Below are 26,654 nucleotides of genomic sequence, written 5' to 3'. Positions count from 1 at the left end.
AAAAAAAAAAAAAAAAAAAAAAAAAAGATGTGATACATGCATATAATGGAATATTACTCAGCCATAAAAAAGAATGAAATCATGCCATTTGCAGCAACATGGATAGACCTAGAGATTGTCAGACTGAGTGAAGTAAGTCAGACAGAGAAAGAGAAATATCGTATGATATTGCTTATATGTGGAATCTAAAAAGAAATGATACAAATGAACTTATTTACAAAACAGAAATAGACTCACAGACTTAGAGAATGAACTTATGGTTACCAGGGGGGAAGGATGGTGGGAAGGGATAGTTAGGGAGTTTGGGACTGACATGTACACACTGCTATAGTTAAAATGGATAATCCACAAGGACCTACAGTATAGCACAGGGAACTCTGCTCAATATTATGTAATAACCTAAATGGGAAAATAATTTGAAAAAGAATAGATACATGTATATGTATAACTGAATCACTTTGCTGTACACCTGAAACTAACACACATTGTTAATCAACTATATTCCAATATAATATAAAAAGTTAAAATTTTTTAAAATTAAAAAAAGAAAAAAAAAAGATGGAACCTCCATAATTTCATTCCTCAAGAGAAAATGAAAGGCTGCCAACACCCTAGTATACCTCATGGTGTTTGGGTAGGGATTAGGTTAGCTAAGGGAGGACAGACTCTATCACAGTTAAATGGACTTTGGTACCAGGAAGACCTGAGTTTGATCTTTGACTTTGCTGATTTGTAATCAAAGGACCTTGAACACTTAACCTCTCAAAACCTCAGTTTCCTCTTCTATAAAATGGGTATGAAAGGGTTGAGCCGGTATTACTGACTGATTATCTATCTATCTATCTATCTATCATCTATCTATCTAACTATCTAGCTGTCTTCCTACTTACCTACCAGCTTATGTGTCAAGTAATCATTACATTGTGAGTTCTGCTAAATATTAATAAGGTAAAGTATTGTGAAGATTAGTATTCCACACAAGTGTAACCTGTTATTAATAGAAGTAGCTTGAGAAAAATTGCATATCTAAAATGCATCCTTCAAAGTATCAACATTATACCTGTAGTTAAAACTCAAGCAATTTCATATTATTGGAGTATAGCAACCTGGATATTATATCAATATCTAGTTTTTATTCCTAGATGAAATGAATGCATTTAAGTAACAGAAAAATAATGTAAAATTAAAAAAAGTATAAAAAGTGTATTTTCTCTATCCTTCCTTCTTTCTATCTAAAGAATGTATTCTTAGGATTTTCTTTTAACACCTAGAGGAGTAGCTGCCCAGGATGCTGATTCATGGGGGTTCTTGAAAAATCTTCACACCTAAAGAGAATTGAAAGCAGGGACTCAAGTAGATACTGGTACACCCATGTTCAAAGCAGCATTACTCACAATAACCAAAAGGTGGAAGCAGCCTACTGTCCATCAATAGAAAATAGATTAACAAAATGTAGTCTATACATTTTGTTAATACTGAATAAATACTATTCAGCCTAAAAGAAGGAGAAAGTTCTGCTATATCATGGATAAAGCTTGAAGACATTATTCTAAGTGAAATAAGCCAGTCACAAAAGAACTAATACTGTATGATTCAGCTTTCTTGACGTGCCTAGAGTAGTCAGATTTATAGAGACAAAAAGTAGAAGGGTGGTTGCCAGCAGACAGTGGGGGAAGGGGGAATGGGAATTTTTTTGAATGGGTGTGGAGTTTCAGTTTAAGAGCATGAAAAATGTTCTGGAGATGGATGGTGGTGATGATTGCGCAACAATGTGAATATGTTTGAAGCCACTGAACTGTACGCTTAAAAATGTTTAAAGTTTACATTATGTGTATTTTACACCATAAAACATCTTGCGATCTAATAATTTGCTCTATGTTTTTCTGCCTCCTTATATTTAAAGTTGTAATCGCAATCTTCAGTTTTTGGTGCGTATATTCAGTATCTCCAAAAATAACTTGAATGGATTGAACAGGGCATGGAAAGGGGAGTAAAATAGGTCATTTTTGCTTTGGCTGAATCCTCTAATTTTAATCCTTCTTTCCTAAATTTAAAGTAAATACATTTAATCCAGGTTAAGATAACCAAAAGGGTTTCTGGCTTTGCTTCATCTTCTAGCTAATGGATCTGGATAGAATGATTAACTGATTGTTTCAGCAAGCCAGGCATTTTATAGAACCACCCAAATAGCTACTTATCAGTGGAATTGATGCAGAGCCACAAATAGTACTTGTACACATATTGCAAGTATTAGAAACTTTTTGTGTCTTTTAAAGAAAGCCCTATCTAGCCCAAAATAATAATATTATTTACATAGGAGTTTAAAGTTTTATTTTTCACATATATGACCTTAATCCACACACAAACCTTAAGACTCAGAAACTCCTATTCTAGTACATACCTTAGAGCATTTCTTGCCCATGCATACCAAAAGACATATACAAGGATATTTACAGCAACAGCGTGTGTAATTGCCAAGCAGATAACAACCCAAAGTCAAAGAAGAGAAGAGAAAAATAAATTGAGAGTATGGACACAACAGAAAACTACACTGAAGTGAAGTGCAAAAACATTCAACTATATGCAACAATGTATATAACTCTTAGAAACATAATTTTGAGTAAAAAGAAAAAAAACTAGTTCTAGTAAGACCACATAGAAAGTGTTACTTTTATAAAGCTCAAAAAAACAAAACTATCCGGTATATGAAGAGAATCTCAAAGCAGCCCATGAAAGTGGCAGAGCCATTGTGCAAATCTGTGTAGGTTACACATTGCACACTTCAAGGGGCATAATTCACATGAGGCTCAGCTGGATATGAGGGTCAGCATCTCTTAAATTTGTAAAGTGCACACTTTGCACAACTTTCTGTGGCAGCCTTGATAATAGCAACTTCTGGGGAAGGGGGGAGATAGAGGAGAGGCATCATTTTGGTACTTTTCTAATTCTCAAATTGGATAGTAGTTTTACAAATGTTCATTATATTGCATGTAATCTTTTGTATTTATCAAATAATAGACTCCCCAAGATATTTCTAGGCTATATCTTGGGGTTTGAGGCAGAAGAGAATGGGGATATGTAATTAACTACTTTACACATAAGGAGAATTTTTCATTCTATACTGTTCTCTTGCCCCTAAAAATCATTATATTTTTAGCCCCAATACAAGAAAAATATATATTTCAAATTAAAATGGCCCCATTTAGCTACATCAAAATCTGATGGGAAAATATTTGCCACGATTTCTTGTCAATTGTCAACGAACTGTGGAGACATCCAATTCTGATTCCATGAAAAAGTGATGTATTAAGTTTGTGCCCCTTCTCAATGAACCAACTGCAGTTCCTCAGGTAAGTTAAAATATGTTGAAGAATCCCTGGCATTTCCAGGTGGTAAAAGAGACCTTATTCTTCAAAGCTACCATATGTCCGGTGATTCCCTTCCTTCCTACTCTATGTGTAGCATACATAATGTGTGATTTTCTACACAAAAATATTAGGAACAAAAGTTGGTCAAAATTGGAAGCTTAAGAATGAATTTATTTGCAGTAGATGGCTTTTCCCCAAACAGATACATATTAAAGTATACCTGTTTGCGGAAAGTTGGAGCTTAACTGAAGTACTGCCACTTAAATTTAAAAAAACAAAACAAAAAATAACCACATAAATGTCTCCCATGGGCACATTAAAGTCACTTATTCTCAAACAAGCATCTTGCAACTCAATATGATTTAAAAGTTCATTATCTTTTCAAATTATTTAAATCTGCTTGAAAATGCTTGAAGCTTCATGTATTTTTGAAGCATGAAAGCGAAGTTATCCATCAGTTACCAATCAAATGTATGCTCCTAGACAAAATAAGTTTCACTTTTTTAAACACCTGTAATAACTATTTAACAATATATATAACATTGGGTAGCAAAAAAGGTAAAAGATCACTGATTGCATGTTCCTGCTTATATCTATATGTAAGGAAAAGCTCACCACTTCTGTAGAAATGTAACATCTCATTTTTATATCTGCAGGAATATTCTAAATAAACTGCTAATTTTATTGTTGTCATTATAATAAACATTCTATTCAAGTACACATTCAAATTAAAACTTGTCTCTCTGGTGACATTTGAAACACACCATCTGCATTGTGTGCTACAAAAGAATTCAGATTACAGCCCCTTTCACTTATATGTAATAGTCACTCTCTTATATATCAGTTTAAACTGATATAAAACACTTTGTTTTGAGGAAAAAATATTTTAGCTATAATTCCCTAATGGACACACATTCTTGATTTTCATTTAATATGTGTCTATAGTATACCATGCATCATGTCATATATAAGAAAGATGATAATGCTAAAAACAAACAAAAATGTGGAGGAGGGGCTTCCCTGGTGGCACAGTGGTTAAGAATCCGCCTGCCAAGACAGGGAATGGGGGTTCGAGTCCTGGTCCGGGAAGATCCCACATGCCGTGGAACAACTAAGCCCGTGCGCCACAACTACTGAGTCTGTGCTCTAGAGCCCAAGAGCCACAACTACAGAAGCCCGCGCACCTAGAGCTTGTGCTCCGCAACAAGAGAAGCCACCGCAATAAGAAGCCCGCGTACCACAGCGAAGAGTAGCCCCCGCTCACCGCAACCAGAGAAAGCCCGCATGCAGCAAGGAAGACCCAACACAGCCGAAAATAAAATAAATAAAATAAAAATAAATAAATTTATTTTTAAAAATGTGGAGAGGTATTGCAGAAAAAAAAGGGAAAAAAATCTATAAATTGGTTTAAATTAAATTAAAATAACATAAAGCAAAGTAATCTTTTTGTCTCGCTTGACTAGGTCAACTCGTAAACCCAGTTTAAAAGACAATTTGCTCAATTTTTTTCTAGCAAAAGAGAAAAATGAGGACAAGTACAGTATGGAAGGGTTTTAAAATGACATACTGACAGATTATAATATGGTGTCTCATCAGATGACGTGGTGTTTTGACTGCATGGCTACAGAGGGGCTATAATTTAAATGCCATTAAAGACACATAAACTCTAGCATGGAGACAGGAATACTGAAAAATTTTTTGGTCTATAGTCACAATGCAGATAAAATTGTTTCTTTGATCTTGCAGTGCCAAAATCTGTTGTCCAGAAGGGAAATGTCTTTGTGTTTCTCTCTTAAGCTAAGACAGATTTTATTTTCCATCTAAGTCCTTTCATTAACACCACATAAAAAGTAAAGTGTATTTTATCAGCAGAACTTAGTTTTCTTCCATTGTTATTTTAGGTTACTTTATGATCACGTGGTGCTCAGAAAATGTACCCAAAATACACGCATCTGGATTGAAAGTGACAAAACTCTAACCTCAAATGTTTTCATAGGGGCAGTTTAGTAGCATTTTTATCTGAGGAATTAAGAACAATGCAATTTTCTTCTTTAATACATTTTTCTTTTCAAAGAATAAGGACACATTTTGTTTATAAGATTCAGCAGAACATAAACACTCATATTTGACCTTTGTGAACAATGTTAGCAGCTCATAATCTGTAATAAAATATATACTACAACCATTTGCAAAGCAGAGTGAATTCTCTCCTGAGCAAGTTTCTAAATTACTGAGAATCTTGTGAAATGTTAAAATTTTTTTGGCTTTAAATTGTAATTGTAAATTATATATTACATTTAAAGGGAAATATTTGGTGTGGAAAATGTTCATAATTGATTTATTATGTCTTATTCTTTGGAAAACCAGACAAAAGAAAGCAGTCACTATGATTTTCACTTAGCCTTGATGGCTCATTGTACAGGCCCTGATTACATTTATGTCAAAATCATATATTGTTTTGGGACCACAGTATGCCAGTGATAGTTTCTAGAATTTAGTGAACTTTAAGACTTAAGCATTTATATTTTGATCCTTTTATATTAAAATATGAGGAATAATCTTTTAAAGTATAGATACTTAGTTGGAAATAGTTTTGCCAAGATTGAATCTAATATTATAAATCTAATTTGTATCTATCTCTCTCTATTCTCATTATACTTAAGAAGTAGATCCAATTTCTCTTCCAGGTGAAATTTTGGGGATGATTGAAAGCAGTATGTTTAATGGCCAAAAATAACATTTTTATCCTGTCAAATTTATGCCATCAAGTTGGGAAAATCTTGATAATAAACTACCAAAGTCAGGTTTGAAAAGTTTAAAGGCAAAATATCTACTGCATAAACAGTGCTACTTGGAATTTTTTCTGCCTTGATACATATTATTATATCATGGCATAACTAAATTCTAAAGTCAATTTTTTGGATTAAGAATTCTTTGGAAAATTAAAATTTATTTAAAAAGTGAAAGAAGGGCTTCCCTGGTGGCGCAGTGGTTGAGAGTCTGCCTGCCGATGCAGGGGACACGGGTTCGTGCCCCGGTCTGGGAAGATCCCACATGCCGCGGAGCGGCTAGGCCCGTGAGCCATGGCCGCTGAGCCTGCGCGTCCGGAGCCTGTGTTCCGCAACGGGAGAAGCCACAACAGTGAGAGGCCCGCGTACCGCAAAAAAAAAAAAAAAAAAGTGAAAGAAAAATGTTGAAAAGCTTAATCAGCACTATTTCTGGCACCTATCCTGCTCAGGGTAAAACAACTCAAACGCATTGGGCATTTCTGCAGAACACCCATCAACAAGCAAGCGAACAAAATCAAAACCCAAGCCTGTGACTGAAGTCTTCCTTAATGCTGTTCTCCTATATATTTGAGAGAGTGGTTTGTATTCAGTAGAAATGGGGGCTTCTTTCTTTTGCTGCCCATCCCAACGTGCAGACTAGGGGAGAGGTTTCTTTCCTAGCGTTTACTGTCACCCACCTGCAGCACCTCATGAGGAAAGACTCTAGATTGTGATTCCCCTCACCCGGACCCCACGCAGTGTCCCAGGCATCCTTCCTTGCAAAGCCCCTAGAGCTCATCAGACCTGGACCAAAGGGTGAAGTTGCCACCTGCTGAATGGTGGGCCAACCCTCTTTTGTGCAGATCAATTCCTTGACAATAAAAAGCACATCACTGGCATTCTACTCAAACCTCTGTGTAACATAAAGGCTGTGTTAAAACTCCATCATGTAAAAATAACTATGCTTTTGAAAATATTTCATCTGTCTATGAATGTCCAGGAACAACCCAAGATTGATACAAAATGTCCTATTACTCAGTGCCTGCTGATGAAAAGTGAATTCTAGTTAACATAAGAAGAAAGGCAAGTGGCGTGGATGGCAACAAAAAACAATCCTAGAGAATATACTGAATATTATGTATCTGATTTTGAAATGTTATTTTTTAAAATTTTCGTAGCAGCAACTTTCTGGAATCCATAATTGTTGACGGTTACAAGTATTGGCCCCAGGCAGATTGCCTAGAAAGGTTTTCTAGAGTAGTAAAGGTAAACAAGCCAATTACTATGCAAACAAATATTGTTTTTTATGGTTATTTAAACGCTCAGTGTACATTGGAGTATTAAAATACTAAGAGGAAGCACACTATCTTCTGGTTATCATAGGAACAGTTAGATAAAACAGAAAAATGCTTAAGCATACAAAGGATCAGTAGCATAGGGAAAATATATTAAACACAGAGCAAAGACATTTCTAACCAGAGGGGTATCAGAGATTACAGTCACTAGAATACAAGGCATAAGTAATTATTTAGAACCAACTCTTAAATTATGAGAGAGAGGACTGATTTCATCACTATGAGTTTAAAATTCCACAAGAAATAGCTAAGCAAAGAGAAATATTTTATTAAGTTGGAAATGAAGGCCAACACAAATATACAGTGGTAAATATTGCTATGTTTTGGAGGAAATGTAAGAAAGAGAAAACACATTATAAAATGTGTAAACTAAATACAAATCATCTGTCATTGTATTTTTGCAGAGTTCTGCTCTGAATCAGTGCAGTCTTGAATGAGTTCTGCAGCAAACCAGTTTGGTTTCAAGGAGATCACTGGTAATAATTTTGATTAATAAGGTAATTGTAGGGTGTTACTAAAATCCATTTCATTCTCAATTTGATGAGTAAAAAGCACTAATGTTCTTACAATGAAGGTAATAATTATTTGTAGCCATTTCAATGATAAATTCACAGTAAATCCATCTAGTAGTTATTCCCTTTGATTCTTTTAAAAAATTAAAGCACCATGAATAAACAATATATAGATTTTATCAGCACAAAACCAAAATCACTTCAGACGTTTAGTGAAGCCAAAATACAGTTGGGTTTGCCCAACATTGAGTGATTTTGCACTTCTTTGGAGCTCTCTTGATTTCTAGAAAATTGATAAGTACCTGAAAATCTCTGTCAATGGAGCATTATAAGAGCAAACCCAGAGCATAATGATTCTCACAGTACTGCAAGAATCAATTTCTAGACTATATTAATCCATTTTCTTCCAAAACTTTAGATTATTACTTGAGAAAATGACAGCAGAGTGAGGTCATCAAATAAACCATGGAGAGTACTGTATGAACAGAATCTCTATTAATTCTCTAACAAAGCACTCTATATTTAACATGGTTACATTTGGAATTTGATCACCATATGCAGTTATAGGTCATTAAGAGAAAGACAATATCCAATACCTATACGTAGTTCAGGTTGTGACAAGTTATGCTTTTGTGTATGGTTCCAAATGTGGTTGGTACAGAAGAGTGTGTTCTCCAGGATCCAAGCTTCTTGAGCTGCCAGAAAATATCAAAACAATCGGGGCTCTTTGGAATGCGTAGTTAACTTCCTGCTGTAGGACAGGACTGCCAGCTGCTCCTGTAGCAGTGGGTTTCCAGATGTCAAGGCTGTATGGATAGTGAGGTAATTGCAGGAAGGAAGGGATACAATTTTGTTATCACAGATTACCATCCCCATTGAAAATCATGGCTACAGCATTAATGTCAGTGCTTTGGAGACACACAGTATGAATGGGAGGTCTCTGTGTTGAAGTGTAGAGGTTTGTACATTTGCTTCTGTGGAAGAGGATAGGCCAAAATTATTAAAATGTTTGGCAAACAAAGAGAGGGAGCCTTCTCAAAGCTGTAGTGTCGGAGTGATAAAGCATCTGTAATGCTACAGGCCTTATCAGCTAAAGTAGGTCCAAGAACAAAATAACAAGGTTTAACTATAAGTGTTCTGGAACTATGGCTTGCCCATTGCATTAAGAAAAATAAAATGTTTGGATGCAAATTAATTAATCAACAACTCTATTTAGGGCTGTCTTTTGTTATTAGTGCCTGAGTAGGGGAAAGTGGATGACGATTTTCCGGTATTCAACCAAGAATAACTTATTTCTCAATTTCCCCTGCTGTGTTACCAATAGACCATAAGTTATCAAAAGCGCTATAAACATTTTTAAAAATTTTTATTGGCGTGCAGTTGATTTACAATGTTGTGTTAGTTTCAGCTGTACAGCAAAGTGATATATATACATATAGTTCAGATTCTTTCCCTTTATATGTTATTACAAAATATTGAGTAGAGTTCCCTGTGCTATACAGGAGGTCCTTGTTGGTTATCTATTTTATATATAGTAGTGTGTATACATCAATCCCAATATAAACTTTTATTTCAAAGCTAGAATCAAGATGCCACATTTCTATCTGGGAATTTTAAAGACTACCTTATTTTGGCATATTCCAGTGGCAAAACCAGTCCATATTTGTTCCCAAATTATGGAGATTAATTGAGAAAATTTAATGTAACAATTTCTTGGCTTTCTGTCTAAGGCTCCCGATTACCTACATGCTGAATGTAACACATGTGTTTAATGTTGTTTGTAAGTGAACAGAACAGTTGGTGCCTTGGTTCACCTACTAACATAGCAGGGTTGAAGATGGTGTCTGTAAAGTCCTTGATTCTGGATTCATTCTACCATCCACGAAGATAAGGGATTTCTCATTTTCCCTCACATCAGAAACTCTATCCTACTCAGACACCAAGATGTGCATGGTTCTTCTGGGAAGTTGCATATTATGATTGGCTTAACACTGAGCTAAGAGCAGTCAACTAACTAGATATAAATCGCATGCGCAATTCTTAAGCCAGGTCACCCCCACCCTGCAGAGTTCTGTGGTTATGTCTGTCTTGTTGAACCTGCCCTATTATATCTGACTAAGGCACACCTGATGGCACAATTCCAGGACTTCCATTTACATCATCACCTCTGTCAACAGCACCTCCTGGAGATGTACTGTGCAGTTTCTATGGCCATAGGTGACAGCCCTGCATACCCTTGAAAATATTTTTTTGAATCCTGAATAATTTATTCAATATATTACACATCCAGGAGCTTAATGACATCCTAAATATCATAGGATCTTGCCAAGTGCAGTGCATTGAAGCTACGAGATGTATAAGGACAAGAGCTGTTGCATACATTGGGAGGGGGAACGCTGAGGGTGGAGAATGATAAAATTTGTTTCTGGCAGGTGGGAAAAGAATGAATAAGGAAAATATAGACAAAATATGGATAGCTAAGTGTTTGCTGGTGTAGGAAAATAAACTTTTACTTTGTAGTAGGCATTTAAAAAAAGTTTTTAGCTCCTTTAAATCCCTGTTTGGGAGTAGTTCAACAGTTTTGTTTTTCTTTTAAAGTTTCCTGTCTTTCAGTGGTATGTGAAGACTCTTGTATTAAAAACATGTGCTCTCATAAGTCATTCTTTCCAGTGACAAAGCCGATTTGGTCTATTGCAAATGAGTAAACCCAAATTTATACAACTCTTTTATGTCTTTGTATTCATAGCTTCTGCCATTTTCAATAAAGAAAAATGTTATCAAGTCAGACTAAGAAGCTGCATCTGAAGTTGAGCTTGTCTCTAGGGCAGTGGACATCTCTGGTTCTGTATCACCTGAGAACTTGTTAGAAATGTAGGTTCTCTGGCCTTGCCTACTAATCAGAAACTGGGCAGGAAGCCCAGTAATTTATATTTCAACAAGACTTTCAAGTAATCTGATACAATGAAAATTTGTGAAACTTTGACCTAGAAAATCTGTGGTAATAAAAATGTTTCTTCAGTAATTAAATAGCAAGCAATAGTCGCAGAGTATGTAGGTAAAAGAAATGGTAATTTCTTTTTAATTTCAACATAGTTGCTCTAAAAGTGTTTTATACTTTTCAAAATTCACTGGCAATGATAATTTCTCATATCCACTTCTCCTCTTGTTTGCATCTTATATTATTTATTACCAGGGAAAGCTTTCTCTGTCGTTAAAAACATGCACATGGAGAAACAAAGCATTATCACACTGAGCTCCTACAGTTTTACTTTTTGTATCTGCAGAAAATATTTGCATTACAGAACTGTTCTTCTCTTGGTACATATGAGTTCTCTATGCAGAGTTTCTACTGACGGTAATGTGAGGAACCAACGTAGCTCATTTTGCAGTGACATAAGGGAAGAAATGAAAAATGTTTAGACAAGTGGTTCTCTACCAGGGGCAATGTCTGGAGATATCCATATGGTGGGGGAGGGATGCTGCCCACATCTGGTGAGTAAAGGCCAAGGAGGCTGATAAAAATCCTGCAATGTCTAGGAAATCTCCCACACCCATAATTATCTGGTCCAAAATAGCAATAGTGTTTCTGTTGAGAAACATTGTCCTAGAGAAAAATAAAGTCCTATTTCATCAAATTAAGTTAGTCATAGTTACTATAATTTCCATGTTACCCACTTGGGAAGCCAAAGCCTTCCATCATAGCTGCAAAACCCTAGAACATGAATTAAATTCCCTTTCTTATAATCAAAATCCCCACTTCCACACCAATACTCAAGCCATGAAGAGAGCTTTCCTTCTTAGTGCAGAAGATACGGCTAATTATTACAGACCAGTATTGAACCCTCTTTTAGGAGCTCACATTTTCGCACTGGCATTTTGAGTTCCATGGCACATTGCCTTGTGGGAATGTTCAGCTGTTAGTCAACTTCTTTTTCTGAAAAACGTTGTTTACTTGAAATAAGACTTCATCATGAAAAAACAGGCATTTATTTCACTCTCTGTATGTTTATTGCTCCTAACAAGATTTCTTTTTACATTGCATCTTTTTTTCAATTTCTATTATTATTGAACCCTATCGATCAGGTTGATAATACTAAAGCACAGCCCAGTTTCAAACAAAACATATTTTCCATTAGTAAACATCTTTCAATGGTCCTTTCAACAACCTCTACAACAGCTCTGAAAATGTTTTCGGAAGGGCATGTGATGACTTTTTCCTTTCTTAGCCAAAGGATGTTTTTGGGCTTCTCTGGCTAAAGAAGCCATTCAAAATTTAGTAGAATTGTGCAACATAAAATTTAACAAAGGACAAATGTTGTGTATGTAATTTATCTGGGAATATAAAGAGCAGACTAGGAATACTGTATTTCTATGCAATCTGATTTGAATTTTCATGAAGTTACATCCTTTGGGCACTGTCTGTAGAAAGCAGGCAGGTGACACACAGCTGCTCCCCCCTCCTCCTGAAGATTCTAGGAGAGGCAATTTGACACGAAGCCTAATTAACTCGGCAACGTTTGATCACAGATATTTTTATTAAGAGCATACGTACCACCCACCTACAAACTCTAATGTTAGCCATGGATCTCTTCACATAGCATTAAGACAAGAAATACCAAACTCCATTGTAACAGAATGGTCTACAGAAGTACCGGGAAAATAACCATGCAAATCCTCACGTGTGCTGATTCCTCTCACTTTTTGTCTTAGGGAATAACATTCTACCCTAAATCCTCATTCGTGATATTACACTGCTCTGTGTTTTCCATACTATTATGTAAATGATGACAATAATAGGGGCAATTCAGATCTTGATGCTGTTTAGCTGTATTTGGAGTCCCTGAAACATATGTCAAAATTTAACATGAAGATATCACAAAATTGCTGTTTAATTCTTTTTAGAAATAATTAATTTCTCCTAGATGTGTCCTCGATATTTGGGGACTGAAATATGCCCCGAATAAGGAGCCAGTGTTTAATTCTGGAAACTGATAATCTCCTGATTTTTCCTATTTCATTAAAATGTCCACCTTTAACTGAGGAGGTGGCCATCTTTTAAATATTTTCATCAAAATGTACTTAAAAACTAAAAAGTTAAACAACTTCTAAGATCTATGTAAGATTTGCATTTTTAACCTTAAGGCAGTGGGTCAGGCTTTTTGGAGCCAAGACCTTCTACATGTTTAATTTATAAAAATACTCATTTCTAGTAAACATCACTATACACATTTCTATATGACGTTTCAAACATTAATCTGAGTACATATTTCTTTTTTGAGTTGTTTGATATCCTAGAAAAACTAGAAAGCCAGTTTAGGGGTATAATTAAAAATTTAAAAGCTTTGTTTCATAAACATATTTTAGGGTGTTATAATATATTGTTTGTTTGTTTGTTTAACATTAAGTCTACTATGTCTTCAAGAGCAAATTTTATTTTCTCTAGAATACCACTGACTGCCTTTAATAATAGGACCTAGCTGTTTATCTGCAGTAGATTTCTTCTACTCTCTCACTTCTGCCAGTTCTTTTGAGAATACTCAGAAATGGAAGATAGGGATTTTTATTCTTCATTTTTTTAAGAGTACAACGTTAGTGATGGAAAAGAACTTCTGAATTTCCAATATGCTTAGGACAACTTACCTTCCTTTCTTCTGGGTGATCCTTTTTGTTCTAATTATAACTATAGAACTATGAGTAGTATATAATTGTAATACAAAAAAAGTCAAAAGGGGGTTGTACTTTTATACAAAAATAATATTCATTCATGTGCATAATTTGTATATGGTTTACATACTTTATACAATGATTAAAGGATGTTTTGCTATATGAATAATATCCCCAGGTAATTTCAATATATATTATAGCCTATTGAATAATAGTTATATTTTACTGCATATATATTTTCATAATGATATCTCTTCTCAAATGTTTCTAACCAGTTTTGGGGAAAATGTATTCTTTATCTAAAAATAGGCAAAACTACAATTAAACCAATGGCACTTATAGACAAGCAGAACGACTTAGATTATTTTCTGGGCTTCATTTTGTTTCAATTTGAGAGCTGTGTTACAAAATTTCTATGATTTGAACATTTCTATGATTTCTTCCAGACCTATGACTCGGTTAATTCCAATAACAGATATTGGGATATAAAGAGAAGGCCAAATTATGAATTGAAACACCCAGGATCACAGCGACTATTATGGCACCTATATCTCATCATTTTATGATCGATTTGTTACTATTATAATTTATTCTTCAAATCACTCTACATATGGATGTTTGATTGCCTGATATCCATATGTGCATATGTGTTCTTTAAAACCATTCCAGGGGAGGGACTTTTTCTGAAAATCTACAGCCACAGCATGTCCAAAAATGAACAAGGTCAAGTAAGGATGCTCCTGAGATGCAGTGTCTCTTTTTAAAACACGTTCTTTGTTGCCTGGGAAGCCCCAACATGGAGCAGTGGTCAGAGGCCAAGCCACTAGTGTTTAAAAAAAAAAAGTAAAAAAAGGTGAAAAAATGGGAGGAAGGAAAGTAATATGTGGAATTGTCAAGGGGAAAAGCCACTAGTGTTTAAAAAAAAAAAGTAAAAAAAGGTGAAAAAATGGGAGGAAGGAAAGTAATATGTGGAATTGTCAAATACAGGGATGGAGTCAACTGGTATGTGGAAAGGAAACATAGACAAGCAGGAAAATGACCCAGCAAGTAATCCTGACCGTGTAGTGAGTCTACACCGCTGTCACGGGTATACTGTAAAGTCCCCTCTTTCCAGACTCTATGCTTAAGTGACTGTATCTTTAAACTGCCTGATCCAACAGCTGATTCAGTTGCCACCACAGAAATAGAAATTATAGCTTTCAACCCTTCATTTTATCCCTCTTACCTATAATCCTCTAGTTCCAGTCTGTCTGACCACTTGACAACGTTGTTGTTTTCTTTTTCTTTTTTTTTTTAATTAGCATAGCTTTTGGGGACCACTTAAATATGCTTTACACATAGATAACAGTAGACACACCTGGAAACTCTTGATGAGAAAAAAAAAAATCCTGCTGGGAATATAAAATGGCACAGAGAACACACAGAACGGATTCTCATAATTGAGATTGTTATGTGTCTTATTAAAAGCCATCATTTACCTGGAGGTCTTTCTTTAAAGCCTAAGATTCTTCACAGATTTTACATAGGGATATCTTTTCAAAGGCTCACTGATCTACTTTCACATGTGTGTTGTTTGCTTGGGTCCTTCAAAGGGCTTCAAAGTTTACTTTCATATTTAAAACGAGTAATGATGAAGGCTATTATTTGAATGCAATGTCTTCAGTGAGACCAAGATGCTTATTAAAATTGCCCTGATGAGATGGTCAAAGCCTCTCACGGCTCGCAGGCTCCTCTAATGTGTACTTAGGTGTCCTGCCGGATGGCTCGCCTCAGTGATGTGGCATAGATTTGACGAAAGGGTGGTAAACAACATCAATTATAAAAGACATATGTTAATGAGAAGAAGGGAAGGAAGAGAGAGAGGGACTAGGGGGAAAAAAAGAATAATTATCTGCAGTACAAAGAACAAAGCATTTCAACTGAACTGAAAGAAATGACGTACCTGAATCACGTCCTAATTTTAGGGTATAACTATGCTCTTTGGAGTATATGTCTTTGGAGACATAACATATTTCTTCAACTTTTGTGGGACTGTTATTGAAGGTGTAGATCAAACTGCCTTCAGTTTCCGTTATGGACTTATTGGTAATTTTGCCACGATCCCTGTACAAAACAAAGATGTTATGTAAAACTCAGGTCATGTTATGCAAATTAGCTAAAATTGATTTTTATCCTCTTATGGAAATGTTTTCCAATCCAGCAATCCATAGAGATCTGTCAAATTTTCATATCCTAAATTTTCCTTTTTCTAGGACTACTAATTTAGCCCAGAAAACATTGTTTGCCCACCTCTCCATAAAATAACAACCAGAGACCCCTGAAAAGGTAAAACAAATAGTTTTGCCTACCTCCGCTATGCTAATTAATTATAAGGATTACTTTTCCTTTGGAGGTATTTCCCATGTGTAAAAAGGTTTTAAAATATTAAATACTATTAGTACAACTCATAAATAAGTCTAGATTTTATTCCCAAACCCGTTAAATATATTGCTTTATTTTTTATCTAATTTCTCTAAAGAGACTAACTTATCTATCTAAATAATACTGTGCTATATTTATATCATTCTTCTAGTCTATGATAATGGTTGAATCTTCAAAAATAGAAATATTGAATGTGATTAAATGATGTGGTTTTCTGCCTTTCAATTAAACTAAATGAAGACAAGCTAATGTGGGTTTTTTCCCCCCCTTTTTACTGTGGAATCAGAGAATCCTGGTATTATGTTTAAAAAAAATACTGTAAGAGACAGTGTTTAGAATTTATGAGTTTGTTAGACAATGTTAGACAACTTATTTCTTCAGTTAGACAACGTATTCTCCCCTTAGGAATGTATTTCTGCTACTTTTATTGTAAAAGACTCAATATTTTCCGTCCACATAACAAAATGTTTCATTCCCGTACTTTTCTTCTGTGCTCCTTGGCACCTGGGGTGAGGCTCTTGAGAGTGCTCAGGGGCACACCTGAAGGTGTGTGAATACCCCTTGGCTGAAACTACAAGGGAGAAGAATGTTGAACAGCCTCCCACATGCCCCCTGCTATTCCCAAACCTTCCCAGGCAGAGGCCGTGGGTGTGGCAGTGAGCGAGGGGCTTAGCACAGCTCCTGTTTTCTGGCTGGGGTTTTGGGCATCACTCTGTGCATACCTACTTAGCAGGAAAACGACTAACAAGGGGAGAGAGAGTTCATATAAAGAAATATGTCAGATATGCTTTAAGAAATTTAAAATCACTCTGTCAGTTTTAACATTACAAAAGGTTGAAACATTCTGAAAAGGCCATGCATACACCCATCAACTGGTCTTCGGTGTGGTGATTGCCTAGCTCTTGACTAATTTATTTTACTGAATTCACCAAGGACTTCCTATTTCTATTTATGACACTGACTTGTTCTTCATGTGAAATTTAAAGTTTTCAAACACAGTGGAAGTTGAACACACACCCTCCCCCTATGCACTCACATATGCCAGCATTTTGGAATCCATGCTGCCTTTGCAGGTTCATCACCAAACAACTTTCTATGACTGGCAAAATTCCTCCTATGATAGATAGGGAAACTGAGGCTCAGAGATTCACTAAAGTTACAGAGTGATTGAATATGCATAAAATGTTATGCTACCAAGGGTGTGGAGAAAAGGGAACCCTCCTACATTGTTGGTGGGAATGTAGGTTGGTGCGGCCACAATGGAAAACACTGTGGAGATTCCTTAAAAAAACTAAAAATAGAGCTACCGTATGATCCAGCAATCCCACTCCTGGGCATGTATCTGAGGAAAACTCTAACTCAAAAAGATACATGCACCCCAATGTTCATTGCAGTACTATTTACAATAGCCAGGACATGGAAGCAACCTAAATGTCCATCAACAAAAGAATAGATAAAAAACATGTGGTACTTATATACAATGGAATATTACTCAGCCATAAAAAGAATGAAATAATGCCATTTGCAGCAACATGCATTGACCTAGAGATTATCATACAAACTGAAGTGAGTCAGAAAGAGAAAGACCAATACAATATATCATTTATATGTGGAATCTACAATATGGCACAAATGAACCTATCTGTGAAATAGAGACTCACAGACATAGAGAACATACTTGTGGTTGCCAAGGGGGAGGGGGGTTGGGGGAGGGATGGAGTGAGAGTTTGGGATTAGCAGATGTAAGCTTTTAGGTATAGAATGGATAAACAAGAAGGTCTTACTCTATAGCAAAAGGAACTATATTCAATTCCTTGTGATAAACAATAATGGAAATGAATATATAAAAAAGAATGTATGCATGTATATAATTGAATCACTTTGCTGCACAGCAGAAATTAACACAACATTGTAAAGCAACTATACTTCAATTTAAAAAAAAATTGTTTTTAAGTTTTAAGTTGTTTGTTTTTAAACAAGCACTCCATCCACCATACTCCCTTTTCATGGCAAATAAATGGGTGCTGGGGACACTTAGATTATTGTTAATGCCACAAATAAAATCTCAATGTTATGAACTCATGTTATAAATTTACTGTATTTTGATTAGATTGGAAAGGATAGCTAGAAAGTATTTTGACCCGAATACTGTGATGGGAATAAAGAGTATATGTGAAACATTTCAATGGTCATAGAATTTATCTATTATTCCCATTTTCCACTCAGCCATCATTATTAGATTGAGAAGTCAATTTTTAGTTGTTTTTCTCTCTGCTATTCCTATTAACTAAAGAAATGTAATAATAGCAGGAGCTTGGAAGGGAATGGTAGAGGACAAAGGATATTCTGAATTTAAAAAATAATAATTTTTGTAAAGTTTTTCAATTAAGTCTTCCCCAGGGCAATGTCTTGGTCTATAGCCCCTGACAGCTACTATTAATTACATTTTAACCTGTTAATGGTCTGACAATTTCCAGCGTATTTTAAGCCCATCCCAAGTATTCCACAAGGATTGAACCCATTTATGAATAACAGAGAACTGTTGAATGGATTGGGCTGGGGATCCAAGCAGACTCATTTTGGGAGAGAAATATTTACTAAAGGTTTCAGTAGAGCCATCAAAGACCAGGATATTTGAGTAAGACAAAATTCTATCAAATGGTCCATTTAAATCTTCTTATAGTGGTCCCATGGTCACTTTTCATATACAACTGAACGTGCCTCTGCATGGTGTATGAAACAAAAGAAATACAAAGACACACAAAAGTTGACAAGCTAAGAAGGCAGGTGGGAGAAATCTTCCTCCCTTGCTTTAAAAGATTATGATAAATTAAACTGCAAACTTTGGTTTGCTTCCCTGGTGGTCCAGTTGTTAGGAATCAGCCTTCCAATGCAAGGGATTCTGGTTCAATCCCTGGTTGGGGAACTAAAAGTCCACATGCCATGGGGCAACTAAACCCTCGTGCCTCAACTACTGAGCCCACGTGCTGCAAACTACAGAGCCCACGTGCTCAGGAGCCCTAGTGCCACAACAAAAAATCCCACATGCGGCAACGAAGACCCAGGGTGCTGCAACCAAGACCGGAAGCCGCCAAAAATAAATAAATAAATAAGATGTAAAAATTAAAAAAAGAACCAACCACTATCTATAAAAGAAAAAATAAATGAAAAAAAATAATAAAACTGCAAACTGTCTCTCTCCCTCTCCCTCTCTCTTGCTCTCTCTCTACGTATCTACAATACATTTAGAGCATCACTTGAAGATATGTTATAAATTAATTCCCTAATTCATTTTGGGAGTTTTTTTTTCACACATTTCTCTTTTCACCTGCAAAAGTCACCCTGAATTTAGAGAGGAAGAAAAACATGACCTTCCATAGTCAATGATGATCTTTCTTTGTTTCCCAATCCCAGCCTTTGCACCTACATACTGCCCCGGCACGGTATGGAGGCCAACCAGACAGCTCTCACTGCTAGATGCCAGAGAGACTGTGGAAGCCAGAGACCCTGGGCTCACAGGCTGAAACTTGCTTGCTTGGCAAGGCTCAGATGCCATGGTTTGAATCTCTAATAAACAGCTCACTGCCTCGCCAGTAATGTACCCTGGGGCTGCTGGGAGGGGGTTCTTTTTATAGAAAACATAAGGATTTAATATCTCTACGAACTCTTTGATTTAATAGAGTTTTGGTTTTTTTTTTTTTAAACTTTCCCCTTTATTTTGTAGACCCTGTGATGTGAACCAGTGTTAATTCTTGATGCGGCAGGAGGATGTAATCAACATCTCTCTACTGGGCTCAAGATTCTTTTTCCTTTGTAACCATGTGCTTAAAAGAAGCATAAAATATCTTGCCACCGAATGTCTTTTTACAGACTGAAAAGACTTTTAGGTTAAACAACATTTGTGAGGTTTTTGATGCAATCAAATGCAATTTCAATCTTCTTGAAAGATCCAGCCCTGCCTCTCGAAAATTGCTCATATGTGTCAGCTTTCCATCTTTCTCACTGGTGTTTTACACATGAAGTCTATTTTCACTGAGAAAATGGAATCTTTGTGTCTTTGTCTCTGAGAGTGCTGCTTTCAGGCATGTTCTGGCAGGGGCTTTGACTGTCGAGGCTCTGGGGGAGGGGCCTGGCAGTCATTTGTCAGCTTTTCTTGCATCTGTAATTTCTGGCCACTCAGCAGTATTAGGGGGTCTCAGAAAGGGGGTGAAGAGGGTTGAGAGGAGAGCTTGTCACTGATGAAAGCCAAACTCCACATAACTGCCTGAATTAATGACCAAAGAGAGAGAGAGGGGAGTCTGAAGAACTTTTATTGTGCCTTAATGAAAAAGATTTTTTGGAAATGGCTAATTTACAAAATTGCACATGGTAACATTTTCAGATCTCAGTTGAGAAAGCCCCTGTCCATATTCTGTTACCGATTTCATTGCTTTTAGCTTGGCATTGGCTCATGAAACTATTTTAATTTTCCACCAGTGGCTTCTGGTTATTTCTGTCCTTATTTCCTCGTAACGTAACCGACAGGCCAATTAAACATCTGCAGTTTTTTAATCTGGATTTTCCCCCATAACTATTTTGCTTTTCTTCTAAAACTTCCAGATGTTTTGGCTCCTTTAGGATTTGACGGCATGCAACTATACTTGCTCCTATTTCAAAGACAGAGAATCAGATGGACCGGCCAGATGTTTCTATAGGAAAAGCTTGGTAACACACCAGTAATCGGGTCAGTATTTTTGTCTCTTTATAGATACTTTTACCCTAGTACATATCTTCTTGTCTTTTAGCATTTTACTATTTGAGTTGATCTTGGAAACATTTTTGTAGGTGATGAGAGTTCAGAATTCATGCTGTTATCTGTTAAGTAATTTGTTATGGCCAATGAAGAAAGTATCCAATTCTGTTATCTCAGTGTCTAGCGATGGGAATAGAAGCTGCTGTGATTTGTTTTTTATTATTTCTGTCTTTTTTTTCCCCCCTTTGTGGGAGATAAGAAGTTGTAAAACTATGTGAGGCAACAATGTATTTTAACTCAGTTTCCGGCTTTGTACAAACATTAAAGGAATCACCCATATCTTGCCTTGTCTGGAGAAGAGCTAAAAGAATCTCTAACGTTCTTCAAGAAAGCCTGTTTCCCATAATTAATAACAGGAAGCCGGGTAAACAGACATTTGCTGACACGTGAAACTGAAACAGTAACATATACACAGAAACCTGGGAAATGAAACAACGCAGCAGCCCTGTATGGTTATACCAGAGGGCAGCTCGGTTGCGATAGATTTATTCATAGTCACATAAAGTCCAGGGTAAATGATCATTCACTTTACATTGCAAGGTGACTTCTGACCATTCAAACACATGCTCACAGAGTGCAATCATTTCTCCCATGGTTAGTATTTGGAAATGATCTCAAGGTATTCATACCCTTAAGATTTAGGCAGAAAATCATTCTTTCCTGGAAGATGGATTTTCCGGACAATCAAGTAAACATGAAGGAAGACAAGCTTTTCTTTTTTAAAATATTATTATGAGATTTTAAAACCCATTCTTGCTACACTTCTGGAAATGAGAACGCTTAATGGGATAATCTTGGTGTATGTAAGGTTGCTTTACTGGGGTTGGGGGGTAGTGTATATTCGTGAGGTCTCAGGCAAACTAAATGCAGCAGTTATTAATTAGACACATAAAGGATCACTGGGCACCCTGGCCCAGTTGTGATTACAGTTCCAGACCAGCTTCCCTGGGAAGTAATGTGTCTTTATCTTCCAGTTGTATCAGAGAGTGGGGACTGTCTCTGCTCAGTACTGACCTTGAAAGCAGCAAACTGATGTGATGTGTGGTTTCCCTGCTTCTTAGAAGACACTGAGCTTGATTTGAATTTGGGGATTTTTGTACAGAGTTAGCCACTTAATGTGCAGTTAATTTTGAGGTATGAGTGCTTGATCCTTTAAGTGAAACATTTTTTATTACATTTAAAATTGACTTTCTGAGAACTGTTAAATGTAAAATGAAGCTTCATTGAATGTTTATTTCTGGTTTTGTGGGATGAATAGGAGAATAAGGAATGATGGTAGAAGTGAGGAAATGTGTGTGTTTTATGATGTACATATTGCAAACTAAAGGATGTATTTTGACTATTCTAGTGGAATAAAAAGAAACCTACACTGTTTCACACAGAGTTATGTGTGTCTTCCTGGTAAGCTCCCAGTAAGTCACATCTTAACGCTAGCAAAATGCAGTGTCCTGGGGACACTGCAGAGGATTTTGCATCCACGTAACTTATCTCAAAACTGAAAGCCAAATTTATTGTTTTCTTAACTACATCTGCAATAGATATAAATTTAAGGCAGAGGTGTTATACTCAGGTCCAATTAAAAGTAAATATAAATTGTTTCATGTTTTATATACACATGGATGAAGAAAAGTAAATAAGAAACACTTTATCTTCAGAATCTTCTATTCGTTGTGGAATTTGGAACGCATCCAATGAATATCTTGAATTTCAAGAAACAATTGAGTTGCAGTGAAGCTTTTTTAATTGCAAGCAATAAAGGAAGACATTTTCTGAGCTGCAAGATGTTAGTGAGTTTATAAAGGCGTAAGAAAGTATGTAGACATTTAAAGTGATTAAAGTGTACTTACTATTTGGACTTTTCTTAAATATAGGATGGACTATATATTGAATATTAGGAGTATACCAGTTATTCAGAATATTTTTTGTAAGAAAAACATAAGTTAATGAATTCCAAATTACAAACAACAACAACAGCAACATTGCTGTTCTCCTTGTTAAGCCTTATGGAAAGGAAAGGAAAGCCCAGCAGGTTTGGTACTAGAATTATGCCATTTGCAAATTGATGCTGTGAAAAATAGAAAATATTTTTTCCAAAATTTTTTAGGTGAGGATCGTCTTGGAATACTTTCAAGTATAAATTATAAACTTTCAACTATTAACCATAAATTTTAACCATATGGAAACAATGACGATGCATTAAAAAATAATGTTTTTCACAGGCAGACTCATTATTGTACGCTCATGTCATGATATTTAAAGTTGTTCTTGGAAATGGTTCGTCCTAAAAATCCTGTAGATGATATGAGTTACATTGTTCAGTGAAGATCCCAGAGCCACCTGAGATGTGGTTACTCTTATTCCTCAGGTAGGTTTGGTTGAACAGAATTAGCAAAGTCTGGTAAGAGTAGCATTTCCCTTCCTTTCTTTGACTCCATCAGAGCACAATGTCATTACATGAACCTGATGGAGAAAATGTGGTGAATTTATTAAGAGAACAATGAACTCACAATTGTGACAGAGTCAGTAAATCCTCTTGCTTTTGTGGAAACTACTAACTAAAATTTCTTAAAAATGAGATCTGGAAGAAAAAAAAATTTTTTTTAAGACATGAACCTCAGTGTTATATTGAGCTCAGACCAATATTTCAAATAAAGAGCTAAAACATATAAAGCAAACGTACAAGTTAGACCTGTGCACATTTTCTAATAGTAACGTCTTTTGGTTCAAGTGGTTTGTGTGTGTATGTGAATTTCACTCATCTGTTTGCTCACCATATAAATGTCCACTGGATGGTTGTTCTGTCACACTGTTTTCTAGTTTCTATTCGCTTTTTAGGAACATGCCCAGAAAAAGCTGAACATCTATTTCCTGACTTTTGCCTTTCCCTCCTTTATTTTTATTTATGTATGTGTTTATGTATATATTCAGTCCTTTGTGAATTTTCTCCAAAAGGTATTTCAGAGAGATAAAATATATGGATATGAATGGAAGCTGGCAAAATTATTTATTGATGACTTGGTGACTCCTGCTTCCTACAGCTTTAGTAATCGCTGTAGTCTATCTGGTGCCTAGTATGTTTCCAGTACAAGCTTGGAAATTTCTGTTGTGACTGTCAGGTATGACCTGGGCAGTGCTTGTTACCAGTGTTGGCTAGGAAAGAGTTGGGGATATTGGAAAATTTTTTAACAGAGAATTTAGCAGTTTCAATATGACCTTTCCTGTTCCCCCTTAAACTTCATTGCTATGATCAAACAAAACTCTAAGACTATTCCACACTTCTCAAAACAAGGAAGTGCTTCAAACTTCAACCAGGTTTCAGGAGAACTTTCTGTCTTGCATTTTTGTGTGCTTTAGTTAGCACTTCTCAATATATTTCCTGTCATTGTCATCTTTCTAAACACTGCAACTTGTGACACACACTGAACCCATTGCTGGAAAACCTATTATTTTGCTAATAGTGAGCTAGCAGCAGAAATGATTAAGATTGAAGGGCAGTTTTTAAACATGTACTCGAACATGAATAAACGATGGTTGTGATGGGACCTCTATTGAAGTGACAATTAAAATTGTCTTTGTAGTATAAATATAGGTCAGACCTGGACAGGTATATGGTCTATCAATATTAGGAACGCTGATTCCTCTATTAAAAAAAAACAAACAACACAGAAACTGCCTAAGATATAAAGATCAACCTCTTTTTATTTTTTGCCTTTACACTAAAAGGGTGAAATATCACTGCCAACCAATTAGCATTCTTCCCCCTTTCCTGTCCTACCACTTATATGTCTTCCTCCTTCAAAGGGAACCAAATTTGCTTTGCTGGAGGGGAAATTATGTTTATAAATTTTAATTTTAGAAAGTAAAAGCATAAAGTTTGTCTTGGTGGTTTAACAGGTCTAGTATGTTTCATGCATAATATATTTGCAAGCTGATTTAGTTCTGCTTTACAACGTCCGCAGATATGTAAGAATAAAAGTAATTTTAAAGTGTAAGTTACACTTTAAAGTGAACGTTACTCTTTAAACGAAAACTCTGAATGATGTTGCTTAAGAGAATTCCTAACTTTAAAAAAAAACTGTGGATTTACTTATCAGTTGCTTAGAAAATCTAAGTGTGTATCATGAATTTTGTTGAATTTTACTGGCTTCCAGATAAAAACTTTATTGAAACTTTAAAACCATGGTACACAAATTCTCCATGAAAGAAACCTAGAACAACGCGCAGGCAACTTTTAGGAACTGATGCTGTTCAATTCTACTTCTTCTATTCTGTATGGGATAAAATATCCCTAAAGTTTTCAGCTCACTTGTATTGAAGTGGCATAAATAGGCAAGTCAAATTGTACAGAGAGAATAGGACACAAATCAACTCTGCCTGTTTCTGCCGTTTCTTCAGCAGAATAGTTACTAAAGAAGTTGTATCGATACAATAGACACTAAATAAGTATCTATTGCATCTTGTAAACAGGGTGTGTGCCCTTTCATTTAGCAGATCCTGTGGCTTCACTGACCACATTTCACAGGATGGGAATATAATCAACAGTCTTTTATATATCTGGGAAAAATTGATTTATTGAGGAGGAAAACCACAGATTTTTTTTTTTCTTTTTGGTATGTTTTACACTTTCTCTTGTAAATTCAGTGGCAGCAAGCATCATTAAGCCAAATTTGGTTCACGAGTTTAAATTATAATTTCATGTAATAAAAATTCTTGCTTTAACAATGTTTATTAAGCAGAATCATTCAACACTGATTTTTCTTTCAGCATAACATACACTTTTAATGTTAATCAATTTAATTAACATAATACAGCAATATCTTTTTTAAATAAATAACTCTTACCAAGTTAACACTATCAAATTGTGAAATTTATTGTCACTATATTATACAAAAAGAACTTCTTTAATTTTTATATTATGTGAGTAAATTTCTGTGTGTAATTGCAAGAGGGATTGTTTGGTCATGGCCTTAAAGCTCTATGAGAAAATATTTCTAATGTGAATTATTGGTTTCATAAACTAAAATATTTGAGACATTTGTGGTTTTAAGTGGCAAGGTACTTTTTTGTTAATGGGATTAGAAAATTTTGGACCCTGGAACCTAACAACATGACCAAAAAAACATTTCATTGTACTCTCCCATCATGTGTAGTATAAGCATTGAAAACAGAACAGAACAACAAGAAACAGAAGACACAGAGGATAATAGACTGTGATTTCTCCTCTCACATGATCTTTTGAAAACAACTAAAATATGCAAGCAGGGTTGAAGCATGCCTGACTTTCAGACAATCCAGTTTACAAGGGAGTGGGTTTGAGCCTCAGTGACTCTGACAGGATAAATTATTCTATCCTGCTTACAGGGAATCTACACACATCCATTCTAGCATCTTCTAAGACAGGAAGAGTCACCTGTTCCCCTTAACATATGTGTAGGAACATGAAAGATTTTCACGGGACAGAGCCCTAGACACCATCTAACCAATGAGACTATTCCCAACAAATATGTGCAGCCATCTTGAGTGCACTGGGAGACTCTACTTACTTAAACAGAGGCTGCTCATTTCTGTATTTTAATAGAGCCTTACTCTAGTAAATATGCACTGAATGAATACACCCCCAGCACCCCACACACACTCACATCTGCAAATTCTCCTACCATCAAGGATTAGCACAAATGCCGAGGAACGAAATGAAAAGAAGACTCCAAAAGGAAAATACCTGAGAAGAGATGACAGAACTCATCTTTTTTTTTTTTTTTTTTTTTTTTTTTTTT

Source organism: Lipotes vexillifer, unplaced genomic scaffold (assembly GCF_000442215.2).
Source record: "Lipotes vexillifer unplaced genomic scaffold, Lipotes_vexillifer_v1.1 scaffold1539, whole genome shotgun sequence".
Taxonomy (NCBI): domain Eukaryota; kingdom Metazoa; phylum Chordata; class Mammalia; order Artiodactyla; family Lipotidae; genus Lipotes; species Lipotes vexillifer.
The sequence above is the reverse complement of the archived record's forward strand: the minus strand, read 5'-3'. Positions refer to the sequence as shown.